General features: G+C 35.7%; 1 long non-coding RNA gene across 2 annotated transcripts in view; it reads right to left on the bottom strand.

Moving 5' to 3' along the window:
- The window catches only part of LOC136792417 (uncharacterized), a 342612-nt gene that overhangs the window by 323427 nt on the left and 2107 nt on the right, over positions 1 to 17078 (bottom strand). For both annotated transcript variants that reach the window (XR_010836188.1, XR_010836189.1), the window contains exon 2: positions 11933 to 12045. This is a non-coding gene — a long non-coding RNA (uncharacterized lncRNA). The remainder of the gene's footprint in view (positions 1 to 11932; positions 12046 to 17078) is intronic.

Here is a 17078-nt window from a genome sequence, read left to right as displayed (position 1 = left end):
GAATTTTTTGCTAGTAGATAATGTCTGAAAGCCTGAAATTAATAACATTATCTAGGGAATGGGTGCATAGTAGTGCAGAGTTAGATGGTCTGATATCCAGTCCTAAGCAATTCTAAATTACAAGGTTTTGTAAATGCTATTTAGAGCCTAGAAATGGGATAAGATCATCTAGGGAAAAAATCTAAGGATTCTAAATGTAAAAAAGCTAAGAATCAAGTGCTGGACTCAGCAAATTTTGAGAGCTGACCAGAAAAGGAGGCTCTAGCAAGGAGACTGAGTGAAAGCAGTCAACGAGGTATCAATACATCTGGGAGATTGTAGGTTCAAGGATGACAAGAGAAGAAAGTGTTTAATCTGTGTGAGGAAGGGAGGGAGGGAGGAAGGAGAGGGAAAGACAGAAGGACAGAAAAGAGAGAAGGAGTACAGTTTTGATTTGTGTCCCCAGGAAAGATATGTTGAAGTCATAGTTCCTGGTACCCATCAATGTGACCTTATTGGGCAATAATAGGGTCTTTGCAGATGTAATCAAGTTTAGATGACGTGGACTATTGTGGGTACACAGAAGGGAAAATTTTGGACACAGACAGACACAGAGGGAAGACAGCGGCATGAGTAAAAAGAGGCAGAAATTGCAGTGATAAAGCTGTAAACCAGTGAACTTCAAGGGGTGCCCCAAGAGTTGCTGGCAACCACCAAAAACTGGGGAAAGGCAAGGTAGGATCTCCCCCAGAGCCTTAAGAAGGAGCATGGCGCTGCAGACTAGATGTCAATACTCCAGCCTCCAGGACCGTGAAAAAATAAATTTCTGTTGTTTTAAGTCACTAAGCATGTGGTAATTTGTTAGGCAACATCAAGAAACTAATATAGCAATGAAAGAATGTCAAGTTGACATTTACAGTGCATCCACATTAATATAAAATTTATCTTTGCAGGGAGGAATAAAAGTGTTTACTCAATCACTTGTATGCAATCTTGTATCATTTTTTCTAGTAGTTGATTTTCTTCCAAAAACTTCAAAATCTCTTACGTTTTATGTGAACTGTAAAATGAAATTCCTTCCTTCAGTCCTTGCAACAAAACATATTGTAAACTAAACTATGTAAGTAACTCAGGTAGGAAAGCATGAACTCTCTATTCTCTCAATACTAAACACATTTTTTTCCTTTTGTACATCATTCATACCATGTTTCACAGACTTTATGAAGACCCATGTTTTTTGAAAGTGCTCAAGAAGTATTAAAGTATGAAATGATCTTATCAAAAATAACAACAATTATGGCTTTCTTTGATATTGTCTCTCATTTTCCACATTCAGAAGGAACTAAAATTATGTGTAGTCACAGAAATGACTGGTTCTGAATACGAATGCTAGCAGAAAAACACTGATTTACTTTTTAAAAGTTAATATCAAGAGCAATAGTCATTTTTTAAAAGTAGTGTGTTTCTGATTATAAAATAAATGCATACCCATTCCATGCAATTTGGAAATCCAGATAAGGACAGAGAAGAAAGTGATGAACATTTACAATTCTTACCACTCAGAAAAAGCTACTATTTTCATTAGAGTGCTTCTAGTATTTTATTCTATGCACATAATTTTTACAATGATTTAGGTCATATTGTATATTTCCTTTGGAGCCCTGGTTTTCATTTCCAATACTGCAATCTAGGAATTTTTCCATATCACAAAAAGATTTTGAAATCATTTTTAATGGTGCAATAATGTTCTATGTCTTAGGGCTCCTGGATTTATTTAACCACTCTCGAGTGTAACACACTTAGGATTTTTTGCATTGTTCAACATGCTATGATGAGGGTACAAAAATACTTCAGTGCCCACGTATTTGATTATTTACTTGGATGTGGAATTACTGCATCAGTAATAATATGTTGAATGACAATTCTATTAAATTAAAATTCAAATACATTTCAATTAAATATGATAAGGAGAAAAAAGAAACAATATAACTATTATTTTGAGAGGCAAAGCAAATATGTATGTCCTACTGCTTTCCAGAATCAATGTTAGCCATTAGCTCTGATTATAGAAGAATTTCTGTACAAAGGGCTAAGATATTCCCCTACCCCATCTCAAAAGGGCAAGACAGAACATTCTGGAATTGACAGGCACTAACTGATGAAATATTGTCATCTTCCATTAATTTAGGAAACACCATCACACATGGAATTTCTCAGGACTATGCCGTTAAAATTACCATTGAAACTGGCTTTCCCTTCTCTTGCTACCAGAGTAGGTTGCTGTGGTGAGATGCCTAAATTATTTGTGCAGGAGGAAATATGGATAGAAGTATGTAATCAAACTACGGACTTTCATATCCATTGAGGAGTGTTTTTAATTACAATCCCTGAGTGATCACTTTGCAAACAACGTAAGTTGTTTAATTTGAAAATGTATGAATGACCTTGGACAAATCACTTGACACGTTGGTTTCCTATGTGTAAAACAAGTACGATAATGATGTGTGGGAGGCAAATGGGAAAAATGTGAAAGCATAAACTTGTTTTTAAAGTTATCATTATTACCATTATAAACAAGTAACTGATTAGCATCATTTGAATATTTAGGGTTGCCAGTTTTTGCAAATTTTATTTACTGTATTACATTCTAAATTGTGTCTCTTGATTTTTCCCCCAAATACTTACATTAGAGGAAAGAAAGTGCCAATAACATATCAGTTTTACTTTGAAGTTCATAAAGTTTTTATGTGAAAAAAAATCACTGAAGCAGTACTTCAGGGATATTACATTCTGGGTTGCTGTTAATAACTTGTGTGGCGTATTGGAATATTCAACTAATATAGTATATTAAATCCATAATCACTGCCACAGGGGTTGTCTGAGTGTTGTTTTCCCCATCAATCTAATAAAGTTAACCAAAAAGGGCTAAATTCATAAAACTCCACAGATTGAACTTTCTAGTCCCCTGTAAAAATATTTTTAAACAATTTAGTAGTTTGCTTTCAATCTGAAATAATAGAATATTTATCTGCTCTTTGGAAATTTTATTTAAGATGACAAGATTTAACATAAACTAGAATCCATAAATTAAGAAATATCTTCTGCAGAAAACTTTGATAACTTATGTGATTTGATCAATATAAACATTAAAAGAGTCTATTATACTGGCAAACAAACAATTATAATGTCTTTTTTTTCCAAAGAAAATTTTATCAGACAAGAAAGAAGTTATTGGTTTTTAATGGCAACTATTACAGTGATAAAACTTTTAAATAGGTGTTGTGTTGTTATAAAAAGATCATTAGTAACAAGTTTAACAAATAGTGATCCCAACTATTCTGATTTCGAATATTGTGACTTCAATTGTGACACAATTTAAAAACTCTTTCCCACAATCTTTGTCTTTCCTTTTTCTTTAATTTCTCTTGTTTAGTCATCTCTGCTATTCTTTCCATTATTTAATGTGGATGTTTATTTTGTGACAGCTGATCTTCTAAACTGAAATTTTTAAATGGAATCTTTTAAACTGAAGCTTACAATTTTCTATCATTTGATTTGTTTTCATCACAACTGAACAGGGCCCACATTAATTCTACACTTCCAGATCTGACTTCTCCTTTCAGCTGTCAGATGAACAAGGTTGTGTTTTTGACTGTCCATAAAGAAAAAAAAAATTCTACTCAGTTTCTCTTCTCATCTTTCCCACCCATTATTGTTACTGACTTTAAGCAAGCAAATCAGGTGCAACCAATGATCATTTTTCTTTCATCTCACTTGGCTAAATTTACTTTTCCCTTAGGGAAACTTCTGAAATCTATCCCTTGCTCCATGAAGCAACTGCTGGGAAAACTTCACACATATTTTAATGTTACCAATTTGGTTCTTAAAAACTTCTCCTTCATGCCATATATGCTATCAAACTTCAGGGTGGTTAAAATATCTATGTAAACATAATGTTTCCCATTAAAGTAATCATTAATTCATTGCCAGTCAGTCTTTCAGATTGCGTAACTATTGCATTCTTTTTCATTCTTACCTTGTGATGGTGACCTCATAGAATGAGTTTGGGAGTGTTCCTTGCTCTGCAATTTTTTGGAAGAGTTTGAGAAGGATGGGTGTTAGCTCTTCTCTAAATGTTTGATAGAATTCACCTGTGAAGCCATCTGGTCCTGGACTTTTGTTTGTTGGAAGATTTTTAATCACAGTTTCAATTTCATTACTTGTGATTGGTCTGTTCATATTTTCTATTTCTTCCTGGTTCAGTCTTGGAAGGTTATACCTTTCTAAGAATTTGTCCATTTCTTCTAGGTTGTCCATTTTACTGGCATAGAGCTGCTTGTAGTAGTCTCAGGATGCTTTGTATTTCTGCGGTGTCTGTTGTAACTTCTCTTTTTTCATTTCTAATTTTATTGATTTGAGTCCTCTCCCTCTTTTTCTTGATGAGTCTGGTTAATGGTTAATCAATTATTTTTATCTTCTCAAAGAACCAGCTTTTAGTTTTATTGATCTTTGCCATTGATTTCTTTCCTTCTATTTTATTTATTTCTCTTTATGATTTCTTTCCTTCTGCTAACTTTGGGTTTTGTTTGTTCTTCTTTCCTCTAGCTCATTTAGGTGTAAGTTTAGATTGTTTATTTGAGATTTTTCTTGTTTCTTGAGGTAGGCTTGTATTGCTCTAAACTTCCCTGTTACAACTGCTTTTGCTGCATCCCATAGGTTTTGGATCATCGTGTTTTCATTGTCATTTGTCTCAGATATTTTTTGATTTGCTCTTTGATTTCTTCAGCAATCTCTTGGTAATTTGGTAATGTAATGTTTAGCCTCCATGTGTTTGTGTTTTTTACATTTTTTCCCCCTGTAATTGATTTCTAATCTCATAACGTTGTGGTTAGAAAAGGTGCTTGATATGATTTCAATTTTCTTAAATTTACTGAGGCTTGATTTGTGACCCAAGATGTGATCTATCCTGGAGAATGTTCCATGTACACTTGAGAAGAAAGTGTAATCTGGTGTTTTTTGGAGGGAATGTCCTATAAATATCAATTAAATCTATCTGGTCTGTTGTGTCATTTAAAGCTTGTTTCCTTATTAATTTTCTGTTTGGATGATCTGTCCATTGGTGTAAGTGAGGTGTTAAAGTCCCCCACTATTATTGTGTTACTGTCGATTTCCTCTTTTAGAGCTGTTAGCAGTTGCCTTATGTATTGAGGTGCTCCTATTTTGGTTGCATATATATTTATAATTGTTATATCTTCTTGGATTGATCCCTTTATCATTATGTAGTGTCCTTCTTTGTCTCTTGTAACATTCTTTATTTCGAAGTCTATTTTAGAGTATTGCTACTCCAGCTTTCTTTGATTTCCATTTGCATGGAATATCTTTTTCCATCCCCTCACCTTCAGTCTGTATGTGTCCCTAGGTCTGAATTGGGTCTCTTGTAGACAGCATATATATGGGTCTTGTTTTTGTATCCATTCAGCAAGCCTGTGTCTTCTGGTTGGACCATTTAATCCATTCACATTACAGTAATTATCGATATGTATGTTCCTATTACCATTTTCTTACTTGTTTGAGGTTTGTTTTTGTAGGTCCTTTTCTTTGCTCATGTTTCCCCTTTAGAGAAGTTCCTTTAGCATTTGTTGTAGAGCTGGTTTGGTGGTGCTGAATTCTCTTAGCTTTTGCTTGTCTGTAAAGCTTTTGATTTCTCCATTGAATCTGCATGAGATCCTTGCTGGGTGGAGTAACCTTGGTTGTAGTTTCTTCCCTTTCATCACTTTAAATATGCCATGCTGCTCCCTTCTGGCTTGTAGAGTTTCTGCTGAGAAATCAGCTGTTAACCTTATGGAAGTTCCCTTGTATGTTATTTGTCATTTTTCCCTTATTGCTTTTAATTATTTTTTTGGTCTTTAATTTTTGTCAATTTGATTACTATGCATCTCAGCATGTGTAGCCTTGGGTTTATCCTGTCTGGGACTCTCTGCGTTTACTGGACTTGGGTGGCTATTTCCTTTCCCACGTTGGGGAAGTTTTTGACTATAATCTCTTCAAATATTTTCTCGGGTCCTTTCTCTCTCTCTTCTCCTTCTGTGACCCCTAAAATGCGAATGTTGTTGCATTTAATGTTGTCCCAGAGGTCTCTTAGGCTGTCTTCATTTCTTTTCATTCTTTTTTTTTTTATTCTGTTCCATGGCAGTGAATTCCACCATTCTGTCTTCCAGGTCACTCATCTGTTCTTCTGCCTTTTATTCTGCTATTGATTCCTTCTAATATATTTTTCATTTCAGTTATTGTATTGTTCATCTGTTTGTTTCTTCTTTAATTCTTCTAGATCTTTGTTAAACATTTCTTGCATCTTCTCAATCTTTGCCTCCATTCTTTTTCTGAGGTCCTGGATCATCTTCACTATCATTATTCTGAATTCTTTTTCTGGATGGTTGCCTATCTCCACTTCATTTAGTTGTTTTTCTGGGGTTTTCTCTTGTTCCTTCATCTGGTACATAGCCCTCTGCGTTTTTACCTCATTTACCTTTCTGTGAATGTGGTTTTTGTTCCACAGGCTGCAGGATTGTAGTTCTTCTTGCATCTGCTGTCTGCCCTCTGGTGGATGAGGCTATCTAAGAGCTATCATTAATTTTGAAATAGCAGTATTTTTACTGATGGAAAATAAGCTTAAGTGACAGACTGGTAACATAGATTAAAAAGTGTTTATAATTATGTGCTTAGATGGCTAAAAACCCCGTCTATATATTAATTACATGTCAAAATTCCAAAAAAATACACAATGGGTTGCAGTTTGCCAGTTTGCAGGTCATTCAGAGACTTTAAGTAAGGAATACTGATTGCTTTTGAGAGACATTTTCCACACACAAAATAAGGGTGTTGTTTGGAAAATCAATGAATTTCAACACATGGACATGGGATATGAAAATTCATGGCAGAGTTATACATCGTATTAGTGCTAGGAATAAAAGCAGCATTGACTAGAATATGATATTTTGTTCCTGGAACCTGATTGGTTCAACCTGATTTATGTAAAGCAATGTCTGGAAGGGTTTGTGGTATTGAGGGATCAACTCTTTGAAGGAATGAATCTTTTTTTTTTTAAACAGACTATATCTAATATAGTGCCACATATTAAGCTTATAATTTGTTGAATCAGTGAATAAATAGGATTATAAAGTGAGGATCAAAAGAGCCAAATGACTTGTGAGGCAATAGAACTAGCAGGAAGAAAAGAAAAAAAGAAGAAAGAAAAAAAAGAAAGTGGGGAAAAAAAACGAAAAACAAAAAACCTACCTGATTTTCAGACTCCAGTTAAGACATTTATTAGAACAAAATACCCAAGCATGTCTTTTGTAAAAAGATAATAGACATAGGCACTGAAAGTTCTGAAAAATCAGATATATTTCTATTATAAGGAGATAGGAAAAACTTGCCAGCAGAAAAATCTTTTGATTTAATTCAAAACTATAATATTTTTCTTTTCACTTTCAAGTTTCTCCTCATATTCTACTGCTCAAAAGTAGTCAGATTCCCTAAAAGTGTGCAGCATTTTTGTAACTGTATTCAAAGCCTTTGCTGTATTGAGGAAAAGTGACTCTCCCTTATTTTTTCTGGAGCTGAGCCAGTGAATAGTATATTCTATTCTGAAAAGAAAAGAAATTTTAAAAATTCACATAAAATCATTATTTAAAGCATTTATTATTGAAAATTTAGGAGCATTAAATTATCTCAGCAATTTCTAAAAAATTTCTACTAGAAAATGAATTCTGAGATTAAATCTTTCTGAATTATTTTTCCCTTGTAGCTTTGGATTTCTTTTCTGCATGTAATGAATCATTTTGTGTGAGCCTTTTCACTTTTACTGTAACAAGGTAGCCAAATAGCCAGAGAATTGATTCAAACAGAAATGCATTCTTCTGCTCATATTCCTATTTTGAAGACAGAATACTGTGTGAAGAAAGTGCATTTTCTATTAATACTTCTTTTGATAAGCCAGTATGAATATATGTTGGGAATGGAAACCTGTATTGTATCAAAAAAGCAGCATATCTGCTGTTTGATTATTAAATTTGTTAGAATTTGTAATGTGCTTATGACAATGTCTGGCCACAAAGCATGTGCTCTGTATGGATCTGAAAACTAAAAATACGGACACAGTAGCAAAGGCATGAATGGCGGGTAATATGAGGCCTGATTTTAAGAAATAACCACAAACTTCTAAACCTGTAATATACTAATCACACAAGAAAATATTATTTTTCATTACTTTTTCCTTGATTAGGGAGGCAGTAAATAATAGTTTACTATATACTATCATTTATTTTTACTTCCATTTATAGAGGTATTTTTATGATTTTTTTTTTAATTTTTAGCAAAGCATTAGGTCTCTGAATTCTGTTCCAAGAGGAAAGGATGTCTTTGTACCTTTTCTCACCCCGTCATTAACAGAAACTCTGAGGACCAGGGACTCTCAGGGCTGATTCTGCCTAAGAACCACATGGGGGCTTCTGAAATTGTAGCTCCCCAGGCCCAGCCTGAGATTTCAATTCAGGAGGCGTGATACAGGCCCTGGGTTGTGCTTGTTGACAAACACCATCAGGTACCCCTGATTCAGGGGGTTCACAACAGCACAGACATTATTGCCATCCCCCTTTAAAGATGAGGCAATATGGCCAACAAACACATGAAAGAATGCTCAACATCATGAATCATTAGAGAAATGCAAATCAGAACTACAATGAGATATCATCTCACACTGGTCAGAATGGCCATCATCAAAAAATCTACAAATAATAAATGCTGGAGAGGATGTGTAGAAAAGGGAATCCTCATACACTGTTGGTGGGAATGTAAATTAATACAGCCACTATGGAGAACAGTATGGAGGTTCCGTAAAAACTAAAAATAGAACTACCATACGACCCAGCTATCCCACTACTGGGCATATACCCTGAGAAAACCATAATTCAAAAAGAGTCCTGTACCACAATGTTCATTGCAGCTCTATTTACAATAGCCCTGACATGGAAGCAACCTGAGTGTCCATTGACAGATGAATGGATAAAGAAGATGTGGCACTTACATACAATGGAGTATTACTCAGCCATAAAAAGAAATGAAATTGAGTCATTTGTAGTGAGGTGGATGGACCTAGAGTCTGTCATACAGAGTGAAGTAAGTCAGAAAGAGAAAAACAAATACCATATGCTAACACATATATATATGGAATCTAAAAAAAAAAACAAAAAAATTGGTCATGAAGAACCTAGGGCAAGGCGGGAATAAAGACACAGACCTACTAGAGAATGGACTTGAGGACAAGGGGAGGGGGGAGAGTAAGCTGGGACAAAGTGAGAGAGTGGCATGGACATATATACACTACCAAATGTAAAATAGATAGCTAGTGGGAAGCAATTGCATAGCACAGGGAGATCAGCTTGGTGCTTTGTGACCACCTAGAGGGGTGGGATAGGGAGGGTAGGAGGGAGGGAGATGCAAGAGGGAAGAGATATGGGGATATATGTATATGTATAAATGATTCACTTTGTTATAAAGCAGAAACTAACACACCATTGTAAAGCAATTATACTCCAATAAAAATGTGAAAAAAAAGAAAACAAAAACAAACAAACAAATTCAACTGACAGAGAATATACTATACTTGACTTTTCTGTTCTTTGGTACATTTATTTGTTGATACAAACGTCTGTTCTTAGCCTTTCTATATGGTTCTGTTAAAATATAACTGACATACAGTAAACTGCACATACTTAAAGAACACAATTTAAGTTCTGAAATATGCATATACCCATGGAACTGCCAACACAATCAAGAAAAGGAACATATCCTTCACTTGCAAGTGTTTTTATGCCTCATTCATAAAGCCCCCTTTTTTTCCCCACATTCCACCCCTCCACATCCCCAGGTGACCACTGATATGCTTTCTATCATTATAGATGTGTTTGCCTTTTTCTAGAAATTTATATAAATGGATTCACACAGTGAGGACTCTTTTGTCTGGTTTCTTTCACTCAATGTAATTATTTTGAGAGTAACTCATATTTTTGTGGGTATCGATAGTTTATGACTTTGTTTTGCTGAGGAGTGTTTCGCTGTATTGAGTGTACCACAGTCTGTTTATTCATTTGCCGGCTGATGGGTGCTTGAGGTTGTTACAATTCTGTCTATTAAAAATAAACATGCTATGATGATCCATGTAAAAAAATAATAATAATAAAGATGAGGCAATATGGAAACCTGGACTGGTGAAAACGCATGATTAAAAGTAACACAGTTAATTGTTGAAAAGTTAAAATAATACATGCTGAATGCAGCTGGCTTTCTTTGCAAAACTAGAAATTTAATTGGAATTTCAGTGCTCTCCACAGGACCAAGGTTACGGGTCCAGTTTTGAAATTTCCCCAAACAGGCTCTTACCCTTAAATCTCTGTTCTTGACTTTGCTTTTCAATCTACTCTGGTTACTCTGAACCTCATTTTGCGTATCTCAGTTCAATTTAGCAAATATTTACTAACCACCTACCATGTGCAGGACACCACCCTAAAGCATATACTTATTTTGTCTTCACTTTTTACGTTTTAATGGAAACATTTTTCTTTGACTATGTATATTTTATCTTAATTTACAAATGAGGAAATTATAGCTTATCAATTTTGATATTAAAAATGACTAGTTATATAACCATATTTCACCGTTAATAATCTCTGTATTTTAGATTGATTAAGTAAATTAATTAGCTACTTAGGTGATATATAACCTTAATGTGTTATGAATAGTTAATACAGCAATTTTTCTGCTTGTAGTTGTAATATGCCTCTGGCGATAATTTTTGAAGTACAGAACATTTGTACCTAATTTCTCTTCTGTTGTTCTGTTCGACATTTAGAAATAATATTTCAAATCCAAATTTCTAAAATAAGTTGGGTTTGTGGACATAATAAACAAAAATCACAATCAAATGTGTTGCCCAGCAAAATTAAGATGAATATCATAGATGGCCTGCAAATAGGGATGATATTACCTACCAGCTCCGCTGGTTCACATACATTCACCCTGACACATACTCACATGCCACTGATGGCTCTACTGAACAAGCACCATAATCACTCTGTAGGCAATCTTGAGCATAGTAAAGATATTAACAAGCCTTATTTATCTGCTTATAATAGTTAACATACTGGACATTTTCTGTGTGCCAGACTCTTTGCTATGTGCTTCAAGTGAATTAAGTATCTTTTAATTTTCACAATAAACCTATTATCATCTTCATTTTATAGATATGAAAACTGAGAGGTGGAAAAGCTAGGTTTTTAAGGTGATACAGCCAGTAAGTAGAAAAGCTGGCATTGGAGTTGAAGTTGTCTGACTCTAGAATTTGCACTTTTAACCACAGTGCTGAAAAGCTCCAGTACTTTTGAAACTCTTAACTCATTTACGGGAATGAACACTTAATTGGATAGAAGATCTATGTGCCTCAAGCTTAAAGCAGGATTGAATTTCAAGAAGCATTTTCCATATTTCCCTTACTGTTCTCTTAAAGCATTTCTCTCCTATTAGTCATATCTTAAATATATTTGGACGAGAATTAACATAATGAACACAGAATAAAAGAGTTGTTAATATCATAACTTTCTCTTACCATCCTCTTCAACCGCCACTGTCATTTCCTCTTACTTTTTTATTAAAAAACCTGAAGGACTTTATTACTTTATATTGGGAATCACTCCATTTTACTTCGTCAGAATATTTTGAATGGAAATTAGGCATTTTTGAAAGACAGAACTCTTACTTGAAGCAGCACATTGACATATTAATATTTGCACAGATTTGATTTTAAAAGTAGCTTCCAGAATATTCTTACTCCTTCTTAATTCTAAGACACATGCATAAAGATTTTAATGAACATTTTTGTATGGTTTACCCCTCTCACCTCTAGAGATGCTGGAGTAAAGATGTAAAACAGGGATCACAGCCAAGGCTCGTTCGTACCCCACGTCACTCAGAACTGGAAGAGACCATTACGGATGGCAGAGGCTTCTTTACCTAATGCACAAAGACATGGCGACTCTATGAAGTGTTAGCACAGGACAATTTATAAATCAAGTTTTAGCTCTTCCAAATACATTTTCTTGCTGTTGCTGCATCTGTCCCATCAAACCAAGAGACAAACAAAAGGAGAGGATTTGCTTGAGGATGGATTGAAGCTAGAGTAAGAAAAGGATGGAGACGATAAGCCTCTTGTGAGTCTACCGTGCAGGCAAACACTCACCTCCAGCTGGGATTTTAAAATTTATCTGGACGAGGCATTAGATGGTATAGAAAGTAATCCTCAAAAGCATAGCATGTCTAAAAGATAATCAAATAGTGAAATCACTGAGGACAAAGAGCTTTTGTTATCTCAAGATACAGTATCAGATCTTCAGTTTTAACTCTTAAAATGAATGATTATTTGTGAACAAAAGCTATTGATTTTCAGCCTGAGGAGTACAACTTGGAAGGACAGGTAAGAATAGAATAAGTAAAAATACTATAATTTCTGAAGAGCATACAAAAGGCCAAAGGTCTTTTCACAATAAACAACTGGAGACAGCTTTTCCAGCAGGGAGTTAAGTAGTATATAGAGGTAAGAAAACAAATATTCAGTTGTTACTAATCTACCAGCACAGCTCAGTTCATTTTGATAATGTACATCAGGGATATTAACTGGAAAGTGTTTTTGTTTGTTTTAAAGAGGAAGCAATTAAAAATTACCAGTAGATCTACTTTGATACACATCCTGGTATACCAGACTCCATTAGTCCTGGGATCTGAGACCGGGCACTTTTCTCCCAAAACACTGTTTATCCTCCCTTGTCATAACTTTACTCATCTTATCAGAATTCACCTTTGACATCACGTCTTCTAAAAAGCCACTCCTAACTCCCTCCCCTAAGTAAGTCTGGTGTCTGTTCCCATATTTCCCATAGCATCCAGTGTTGGCCATCATTAAAACACGTGCTGCCCTGTGATGTTTGTTAACTGTCTGCGTCCCGGAGACACTGTGAGTTCCTTAATGGCAATTTCTACATTCTTTGCCCAGTGTTTTGCATGGCACCTCATAGGAGCCTAACCAGCACGGGCCACCAAGGAATGAATACAGGGTTTTCAGTCTCTCCAAGGCCCCCTGGCAAGTTATATATTCCAGGAGCAGCTAAGGCAGCCTGATTCTTGGAAGCGATATACCAAACACTTGAAGATTAGTAACAAATTGAACGTACTTAAATTCTATACACAATCCGTATTACACATGTATCCATTTTTTCTTAATAAGGTCATATGTGACATTTTTTTAAACAGGGAGTGCAGAAATACTTTTTCTTTTTTCTAGAAAAATGGTGGGAAATGTGGAGGTTATGCAGAAGGATAAATGACAATTTCAGAAATTGAAAATTAATAATATGGTCTGGACACAATTACAACTTCAGGGCTGAGAGGAATTTCTGAGGTCATCTTGCCCAAGTCCTTCCTTTTACAGAGAGGTAAAGAGATTTTCCCAGGGTCACAGTGCAATAAATGGCAGAATACAGATGAAATCCCAGGTGCTCTCTCAATCCACTGTCTGTTTCAGGATATCACAGATCCCGTCAACAGTGAAAGTAGAAACTGCATGTTTCTGGCTCCAAGTTAGCAATAGGAATAACAGATGTTTATTGCTTTAAGTAGAAAATGTCTGTCACCATTTGTGACACAAATTCCTTCTGATGTAATAAGGCAATACCATTAGAATCAAATGAATAACCCTTTATACAAGATCATTTGCTGGCTAACTAGTAGAATACAAAGGAATATGATTTTAGGGTACAGTTAGTCTCAGTTTGTCAGGAGATACAACTGTGGTTCACTTGGCACTGAAGGTGCATCATCAGAAATCCTGGCCTGAACTAAGTCTTTGAAGATAGACAAAAGTCGACAAATCTCAGTGTGTGTGTGAGTTATGTGTGTGTGTGTGGTACAGGGAGGGACGGGTTGGGGAGGAGCTTGAGGGGTATTTGCTTTAGCTGGAAGAAATAAACCTGAGGCTGAAAGTGACTACTCGGAGTGTCTGAAATGGGTTGGAGCCTCGGTTTTGCTACTTAAAATGCTTGGGTGACTTTGTGAATGTTCCTCACCTTCTGTGATTTGTTAATGGAGGCAAAAGAAAATAGGAATACTTATCTCCTAGAGTTGTGGTGAGCTTTACATGAGAAGAGGCATGCAAAGACCTCAGCAAAGAGGGAAGCATCAATAAACAATAGATATTGTGGTTACTTGTTAGTGCGTGCACATTCCAGATGTGCAGCTTAAACAGCCTTGGCTGAGGTCTGTACCCAAATAAACACTCAAAAGACAGAAGTCGAAGCAGAAAATAATGTGTACAATTTGTCTTCAACACATCATAACTGTGTAGATTCTTTCTCTTCTCTTGGGCTGCATGTCATATAAAAAATTTGATACTGTTGGTTATGTAAACTTCCCTTTGAATAAAAACTGGATTTTGGATAATCTTTACACAGCTCTTTAAATTTTACATTTTAAGGACACTATTGATAAATGGAATATTGCCTGCCAGTATCAGGAAACAAAGGATGTCACAGTCATCAGTGATTGCAGCCCTCCAACGTAAGCCAGGGAGCCCTGAGGAAACTCAGGAAGGAAAGAATACCTGCCATCTAGCAGCCATCAGACGGCAGCTACTCCCTATGTTGAGCCCTGAAGAAACTCAGGATGTGAAAATACAGGATACAGGCCCCAGATAGCGGAGATGCCTATGAAAGGAATGATTTCAGTGAGCCCAGACACTTGCATCTTCCCAAACAGAGAAAAGCGCTAAATTCCTTAACTTGACATACCAGGTTTTTTAAATTAACAATAATCTTCTGACGTTCGGAAGACCTGCCCTTTGTTGCAAAACTTCTTTATCATCTGGTTCCCATTCACCTCCTCGGTAGGAGCAGCTCTCTCAGGGTTACTTGAGATGCTGCCTCCTGGGCTCGAAGTCCTAAAAATTTCCGCCAAATAAAACATAACTCTCAACTTTTAGGTTGTGAATAATTTTTTAGTTGACACTATGAAGAAGGTTACTTTGGCTGGTTGGAATATCTTTTCAATTTCTATCGCACCTTTCTATAATAAACCTTATTTTAAAAGATGTGCTCAAAGACAGTGGTTTTCTATGTGATTTTGGGAGGCTCAGTGCATAGGAAAGTGTTTGGGAAAAGTTTATTGGAAAATTTGTGTTCTGTTAGGAGACCCAAATTTACTTACGAATTCTTGTTCCTGGGGATAAAAGCAGTTGAGGGTTTTCTTATGGATAGTAGTAGCTATACTCCTTTGCTAATGGTCAGAGAAACACAGCAATATGAACTACAGTAATCTATTTACTTTTATATTTGAGTTGCTAAAAAAAAATCAGTATGCAAGGGAGGTCAGAATTCAGGTAGTAATAATAGCTAATATTTATGTAAAACTTAGTGTGTGCTAAAGACTTGTGAATGAAAAATATAGCCTGCTATATCCGTAAGCAAAGGATGTTGCAGCCATCAAGCCATCACGTTACAGCCGCCCTGATGGTGAGCCCTGAGGGAACTCAGGGTGGAGGCAGGATGCCCCCCTATCTAGCGGTCAGCTGCTGCAGGCACCCCGACAACAGTGCACCCCGAGGAGACTCAGGGTGAGAAAGCACAGGATACTGGCCCCAGACAGCTGAGACGCATATCAAAGGAGTGATTTCAGAGAGCCCCAACTCTTGCATCTTCCCATACATAGAAAAGCACTAAATTTCTTAACTTGAGATGTCTGTTTCTCCTTAATTAGCAGTAATCTTTTGATGTTCTGACTACCTGGTGTTTGTTGCAAAAACTCCTATGTATCCTGGCTCCCCTTCACCGGACACTTGCCTCTTCAGAGCAGTCCCTCAGAGCTATCTGAGATGCCGTGTCCCGGGCTTAAGTCCTCAGTTTTGTCCACGGAATAATACATAACTCTCAGCTTTTAGACTGTGCATTTTTTTCAGTCGACAGACTGAACTGTTATGTATAAATTATATCATTTACTATGAGTGCAATTGTCATCATCTCCATTTTATAGATTAGGGAATTGAAATCTTAAAAGTCAAGCAATTTATCCTGTGTCACTTGCTACTAAGAGGTAAAACTAGGAGCTGAAACCAGGCAGTCTTAGTTCAGAGCTATGCCCATAATCACTACACTCGATGCCTCCTATCAATGTTCAAAGAAAAAAAAAAGACAAATTCATCTCAATTAAGGATAAAACAGATGTATTGTTAGATAAAACAATATGAGATGCGCTTTTCTCTATTCCTCAGTATTTTTAATACCTATCTTTCTGACTCAGACGGTTTTCATTTCTTACTGTGGCATCTCCATGGTCAGATCCACACTCTTCCACTAGATTTGCCACTGCTGTGCATTTTTTCTTCCCTGAGTATGACTTTTTTCAGATAATCTTAATGTTCCTTTCTTTAACATAGTATTTTATCCAGGCTGTTTGACACAGATGAATAACTTCTGTTATTAAATGAGACCAAATTATTGTCACTTTAAAATGTTACCATTACTAAATTAATTTTGTTTGCATTTTTAATGGTTGACCTTACCAGAATTCATTCTGAGTGTTTCTTGATATTTCTGCCTAATTCCTATATTTCTTTTATATAAAATTAATGCTTTGAAAGTACATTTTTTTCATAGCACCTATTTTGCCTTAACATTCTTTGTTAGCGTGTCTTTCAGAAAATCACAATGAACCGGCAGCAACTGAGCAATCTGCACTTCTGCAAGCTCTCTTTCATCTCCCCAGAACGCTTTCTATATATAGTGCCTCTAAAACCCCTTTTCCAAATTGTTAACATACCTAAGTGATTTCCAAGATGAGCCCAAGTTTCTTTTTTACTTGAATACTTAATAGAGTACCTTTATTTCCTAACAGACCTAAAACGCCTTCTGTCCTGTTTAGAATTCTGGTGGATTAGTCTAATTTATTTTGTGTATCTTTTCATTATTTAAAGTGACAAAACTGTGAAACTTTTCATCTAAAAA

The sequence above is a fragment of the Kogia breviceps genome, chromosome 13 (assembly GCF_026419965.1).
Source record: "Kogia breviceps isolate mKogBre1 chromosome 13, mKogBre1 haplotype 1, whole genome shotgun sequence".
Lineage (NCBI taxonomy): Eukaryota > Metazoa > Chordata > Mammalia > Artiodactyla > Physeteridae > Kogia > Kogia breviceps.
Note: the sequence above shows the minus strand (reverse complement) of the source record. Positions and strands in the feature narration are given on the sequence as shown.